Below are 7,062 nucleotides of genomic sequence, written 5' to 3'. Positions count from 1 at the left end.
ACTTACAGAATGAGTCTTCTCACCCAGACAGTCATTTTAGTCCCCTTCCTATGTTGAAAACTAATGGGAAATAAATCTATGATAAGTAATGGAGAACTGCACCATCTATGGCAACTCATTTCAGCATATAAGTTTGTTTTCTTTTACCTTTGACCTAAAAACCCTTTGTAAGTCTCCCTTGGTAGTATCCAAAATTGCATGTCTGCAAATATCCCTGCAATTTCATTGCTATCTGGAGCAGTTACTGCCCATATTCTATGTGAAGGTCGAATGGAGGAAGAGAAATAAATATTATAGCAATTATTACTATGAACTTCTATTTTAAGCATCAAAGCCTCAAATTTCTATGGGGACACAAGTATATCAAACTATATATTTTTTATGCTCATATCTAAACTGGGCAATAATAGCATGTCAATAAACTTCAATTACACTCAAGAAAATAATAAAAGTGAACCTCCAGTGATGCTCAATAAAGTCTACAGGTGCATTAGAATGGCAGAGAGCAGCGACATCCATCTGGTATTTTCGGTGACTTCTAGTCAATTACTACATTTCATCATTTTCATCATGTGTAATCCTCTTTTATCTCCAGTTCCTGCTGGTGTGGTAATTCTCACTCTGCTACATCTGTGGCTTTTACTGTGAATTTTTATCGCCTCCGAGTCAGTGCATCCCTCCCTGCCCCTGGAAGTTGTTGAACTGTATCTGCTGAAGATTTAATTGCAAGGTGGCATAAACTATGGATTTAGAGACACATAGAAAATACATAAGACGATTGGCAACATATTAAAAGAGAGGCATGATTTGAAATAAAAGATTGGTTTTCAGGTCAAGTATCCATTCCATCAGAACATGGGACCCGGAGTTCGCAGTTTTCAGAGGGGAAAATGTAAACAAAAGAAAACCAAAACAAAGAGGAAGAATGATTCCTGTCCAGTGCGGACCTTTTGCAAAGGAGATTCTGCACCTGTTTCACATATATGTGCAAAATGTTTTTGTGTGTACCTGGAAACATACATGTGTACAAATGTGAAGTGTGTATGTTTATTTGTGTACATCCTATGAAACATATACTTTATATTTTGGAAAGGGAGTGCATTTTTTTAATGGACTTTATTTTCTAGAGCAGTTTTAGATTCACAGAAAAATGGAGAGAAAAAAATAGAGAGTTTCCATATACCCACTATCCTCACACAGCACAGGACTCTTCATGGTGATATTCTACATGTTTTGACTAATGTATGATAAGTTATGTCTACTATTATAGTATCTTAAAGAGTATTTACAGTGCCCTAAAAGTCCTCTGTGTTCTATTTATTATTTACTCCCCACTTGAGCCTGATTTTCCTCACCCTGTGATCCTTGCTCTCTCATCATGCTCTCTCATCCATCCTTTCTTCCTTCTCTCTCCTTCTCTTTTACTTCAATTTCCCTCCATCCTCCCTTCCAAAACTATTTATTTATTATTTTTAATATATTTTTTATTGATTTTAGAGAGAGAGGGAAGGGGAGAGAAACATTGATCCATTGCCTCCTGTACAAACACCGAGCTGGGATAGAATCTCCAACCCTGCCATGTGCCCTGACTGGGAATTGAACTGGTGACCTCTCAGTGCACTGAATGGTGTTCAACCAACTGAGCCATACTGGCCAGGTGGAACACTATTTATTGTGCATCAACTATCTGCAATATATTGGGAATTTAGTGGAGAGCAATACAGACATGGTATCTGTCCTCATGAAGTTTAGTGTGGTCAGGAAAATAGACTTTAAAGTGTTTACCAGTTAGAAACTGACATAATGGCTGGGAATAATAAGAAAGATGCTGGGGGAGAAAAAGAGAAAACTCAATTTAGGGATTCGGAACGGTTTTGGGGAGGTCACATGTAAGCTGAGATCTGAGTTCACCAGGGGTGTCTTCCCATACTTATTCTCCACCCCCCCCCCCCGTGATGAATGAAATGTAAACACATTTTATAATTTATGGGGAGAGAAGAAATCACACATCCCATGCAACAACCTGGTAAATATTTATGAATTTTCTGCTTCTTAATATGAGGGTGTGAAAAATAACTAAATTCCTGATTGCATATTAGCATTTGCTCTAAGTGTGGAGACGAGGAAAAACACAGTCCCGAATAAAGTCTCTGTCTGCACAGAAATGTTCCTGTTGAGTTGCCTCTCCTTTTGGACATGCTTGACTCCCTTCTGTTTCATTACTGTTCTAATAAACCCCGAAGCTGTGTTTCAACAGAACCGGTAGGATCTCTAATCAGAGACGACAGGACCCACAGTGAAATGGTTTCTACATTCTGCGTGGAACGGACAACAAGCAAGAAAAATACCCCCTCTCTCAATTTAATTAGAATTAGAAGGCTCCCCAGGCTGATTAGCTCAGTTGGACAGTGCACCCTGCGGAGGCCGCGTTCTGACCCTCCCACAGGCCAGTTAATTTTGCTTAGTTCAGTAGCCACAGTATGTGTTTCTGGCTCCACAGTTATCTAAAGAACACGTCCCCTTAATCATTCAGGAAACAGAATGTCTGGGTGTGAATGCATCTGCACTTCCGGCTGAATGACTTTCGGTGCCAGCCCTATGGATGGATGTCTGGGTCAGTACCATTACATCAATAGCCAAAGAAGAGAACAGATAATAAGATGGAGAGAATCCCACTTATTATCTCTATGATAATGGCCTTTTAGAACCTCAGCTTAGACCATTCAGAACCTCAGTTTTCTTATCAGCAGTTGGGCATCAGGATTTAATAATATTATGTCTGTGAAAACTCTCAAAATGCAAAGAGTGATACGAAGCCCAAACAGGACTATTAACTCTGTTCCTCTCTATGGAAAATAATCTCTTGTCATGGCAATAGCTTTCTGGAAAATGCATGGAAAAATATGCATTCTACTTATTTTAAGAAATTATATATATATATATATATATATATATATATATATATATATATATATATATATATATATATAATAAAAGAAATAACACCTTAATCTCATTCCAACTCAATGCTATAGGCAAGTGGAGGTGTTCAAAAGCTCCCCTGAACAGAAATCCATGTCTATCTACTAATTCTTCACCTAGAGGTGTTCAGAGCCAGGGCCTTGTGGCAACTATGGTGCATCCCCTGCTTCTGGTGTGGCAGGAGAGGGTCTCATGTGAATGGAAACGTTTGGGCTCTTTCAACCTGCTTAATTCCAATAGAAAAGTGGCACCTTCTCCTTTCTCTCTCTACTGATTGCCTTGATGAGTGCATCCAAGTTTGTGTCATCAAAACTCTCCGTATCTAATCCTGGGAACTCCTCAATCTTAATCTCTAGCACCATTGCCTCCTATGACTTGCAGACCCTTCTCTATGGCTGCACAGGTTCCATCTCCTGGAGGCGTGGAATAGGCATCTCAAATTTAACATGTTTTGAACGTAGCTTGTTATTTCCCAACCTGCTCTTCAAAAACCAGTTATTCTGGCCATTAAAGGCAAATTCTGTCATTCAGTCGTTCAAATGATGTTATTCTTGTTAAAGAAAAGACACTTCTCTTGGCCACATCTACTGCAAGGACAAAGACCATTTTCAGCAATCAGACTGTCGACATTCCAGAAAATGTCGACAACACTCTAAAGAGACAGTTATTGTGAAGGGCCCCAGAGGTACCCTGCAGAGGGACTTAAATCGTGTCAATGTAAACTCTTTGGAAAGAAAAAGAAGAGGCTTCAGGTTGACAAATGGCTGTGAAATAAAAAGGAACTGGCTACCATTGATACTACCTGCAGTTATGTAGAGTGTAACCACGTGTTACAAAATGAGGTCTGAGTATGCTCACTTTCCCCATCAGCATCGTTGTTCAGGAGAATGGTTCTCTTGTTGAAATAAAAAAATTTCTTGGGTGAAAAATAAATCCGCAGGGTTTGAATGAGCTCAAGGGTTGCTTGTTCAGTATCTCAAGCCCAGAAAGATGAGTTAATTCTTGAAGAAAATGATATTGAACTTGTATCAAACTCCACTGCTTTGATTCAGCAAGTCACAACAGTTCAAAACAAGGATATTAGAACATTTTTGGTGTGGAATCTATGTTTCTGCAAAAGAAACAGTTCAGCAGGCTGATGAATCAGATCTAAGCTGTCCAGCTACAGAAACAGCAAAATGCCAGATGATTCCTCAGACTTATTTGTGATATCTTAAAGATGCAATAAAAGCCACGAATTAAAAGACAAAATTGGGCCCTAGACAGTTTGGGTCAGTGGATAGAGTGTACAGGTTCAATTCTGGTCAAGGGCACGTGCCCAGGTAGTTGGGCTTGATCCCCAGTAGGGGGTGTGCAGAAGGCAGCCAACAATGACTATCTCTCATCATTAATGTTTCTATTTCTCTCTCCCTCTTCCTTCCTCTCTGAAATCAATAAAAATATATTAAAAAATAAAATAAAAGTCAAAATAGGCCCAGAAACATGGATTTATGGAACAGAATGACAGATCTCAGAGAGGTTGGGGTGGGAAAAGATTAACCAAAAAATGTCAACAACAAAAAGCAAACAAAGAAAAAAGAAAAAAAAAATTCAGACATTTTTAAAAGGGGGTAAAGCAGACATTATTCAGGGGGACTGGTAGAGTGGGTTTGCCATAGGAGAAACATCCTGATATGGCAGGAGAGGGTCTCATGCGAGTGGAAATGTTTGGGCTATAAAAGTAGGAATTTGTAGCCAAACAGCAGGGTGGGATGTCAGTGGATAGGAAATTACTAGGAGAAACATCCAGGCTAGGGGGATTCATGCTAGGCTAACTCAACGGGATTCTTGCTCAAGTCAGGCCAGGGTGATAAGATGTTGTCTTAGTTCAGGCTACTATAGTAAAGTACCGCAGACTGGGTGGCTTGCAAACAACTGACAGTCCTGGAAGTCTGGGATCAGGGTGGTATCATGGTCGGTTATTGCTGAGAACCCTCTTTCGGGTTGCAAATTGCCAACTTATTGTATCCTTGCATGGTGGAAAGTGGTAAGAGAGAGAGAGAGGAAGCAAACTCATGATGCTTATAAAGTCATGAATCCCATTCATGAGGGTCCACCTTTATATCTTCATAGTATCTTAAAGGCCCCATCTCCTAATAACATCCTTTGGGATTAGATTTCAACATATGAATATTGAAAGGAATACCAACATTTAGTCCATAACAGATATCAAGGTTAGGGAATGAGGACTTTGATCAGACCCAGCTGTTGTCTTGCTAAAACCTGACTAAATGGACAAGGACAGAGCCCAAGGTTGGAGTCTTGAGGGTTTAGAGGAGTATGGTTAGAAGTAGGTCACAGAGAGTATCTTTGTCATCTTTTCTTTTTAAAATTTATTTTTATTGATTTCATTTTTTTTGTGTGCATACCATAATCTAATTTTCCAGCAAACTTGTTTTTGACTCTCACTCCAAAATACATCCAGAATTTGACCACTATTCACCAACTCCTGCCACAATGCTGATCCAAGCCACCATTATATTTCACCTGATTTTCACAATAGCCTCTTGCTTCTGTCTATGCTTTTTTACACCTGAAAATAATCCCACTGAGCCAGAATGACCTTGCTTAAACCCAAGTCAGAGTGCTTCTCTCCTTGGATCAAAACCCTCCACTGGTTTCCCAACTCGCTCAGTGCAAACACCAAGGTTCTCACTCTGATCCATGCAGCCCTTTGTGATTTGACCCTATAACCTCACTGACCTCATGTCCCTCTGCCTTCCTTCTCTCCCACACCACTCCAACCACACTGGCCTCTTTGCTGCCTTTTAAAAAACCATAAATAGTGTTTATTGTTTATATAATTCCATTTCATTACTGTACATTTCTTATTCTGCAGAACCCATGGACAGTGACTCACATAGGGTAGGTAGGCATTGACTATTTCTTGAATAAAAAAATAAATTAATTTTTGGCTTAAAAATATGCTTAAAGATGCATTTTAAAATTTAAAGGTGGCTATTTAAATAAGAGTAGCAATATATGCAATTTCCAAGTAATTAGAGGAGAAAGATGGAATAAAGAAAATTTTAGCAACAAGAGATCAGGGAAAAAAAATGCACATTAAACAGGATAACAGAAAGGAAAAACATGTCAAGAATCACAATCTATGTGACGGACACAGACTCTCAGAATTGAATTTAAAAATCCAGTTATGAGCTGTTTACAAGAGGCAAATATAAAACCAAATGATGCAGAACGTTTGAAAATAAAGGGAAGGAAAATTATATGCCAGCAGATGTTAATAAAGTGAAAACAGAAGTAATAATGTTAAAATGACAAAATATAATGCAAGGGTAAAAGCATTGAAAAGGGAAAAGAAAAGATGCATTACATTAATAAAACACCTACCAAGAAGACAGAAGAATCATAAAACAATTTACAATTTTCATCATAGCTTTGAAGTAGAAATAAAACCAAAGAATACATTGAAAATCTACATTCACAGTGAAAGATTTTTAACATCCCTTTTTCAGAAACTGGCATATCAAGTAGACAAAAAATGAGGTCACAGTATTGGAATACACCATTATAGGTTTTCTAGGGCACTGGGCAAAATTGTACTCCAAATATATAGAGGATCATAAGGATTTAAAAAACAAGGACACCTACGTAGGGATGATAAAAATAATCTTATACTGTATGTGCACTGTCTAAACATATTCAATCGAGAATCCCAGCCCATTTTCTAAACTTTCAGCACATCTGGATCCTGACCTTGCATAGAAGAGTGGTAGCAGCTATCACAAGTCTGTTTCTTTCCTCTGTAGTGGAGAGAAATAAGACTTTCACTGGACAGGAAGCATAGCACCCTTACCTAACCTAGCTACCCAACAGTGGTTCTTTAAAATTTTTTTTAAAAAAATCTTTATTGTTGAGATTATTACAGATGTCTCTTTCCCCTCCCCACCCCCGGAGCTCCCCTCCACCGAGTTCCCGCTCCACTCCAGGCCTTCACCATTCATTATCTGTCTCCATAGATAATGCATACATGTATATAAGATATTTGTTTAATCTCTTCCTGCCCCTGCCCTTCCCTCT

General features: G+C 38.7%; 1 pseudogene across 1 annotated transcript; it reads left to right on the top strand.

The window, feature by feature from the left end:
* Positions 1 to 1,803: 1,803 nt before the first annotated feature.
* LOC311619630 (large ribosomal subunit protein uL6-like) lies at positions 1,804 to 4,191 on the top strand (annotated as a pseudogene). The gene is made up of 2 exons: positions 1,804 to 1,889; positions 3,514 to 4,191. The product of its transcript is annotated as a large ribosomal subunit protein uL6-like (transcript).
* Positions 4,192 to 7,062: the final 2,871 nt, after the last annotated feature.

Source organism: Pipistrellus hanaki (genome assembly GCF_964339955.1).
Source record: "Pipistrellus hanaki genome assembly, chromosome: 3".
Taxonomy (NCBI): domain Eukaryota; kingdom Metazoa; phylum Chordata; class Mammalia; order Chiroptera; family Vespertilionidae; genus Pipistrellus; species Pipistrellus hanaki.
The sequence above is the reverse complement of the archived record's forward strand: the minus strand, read 5'-3'. Positions and strand labels throughout refer to the sequence as shown.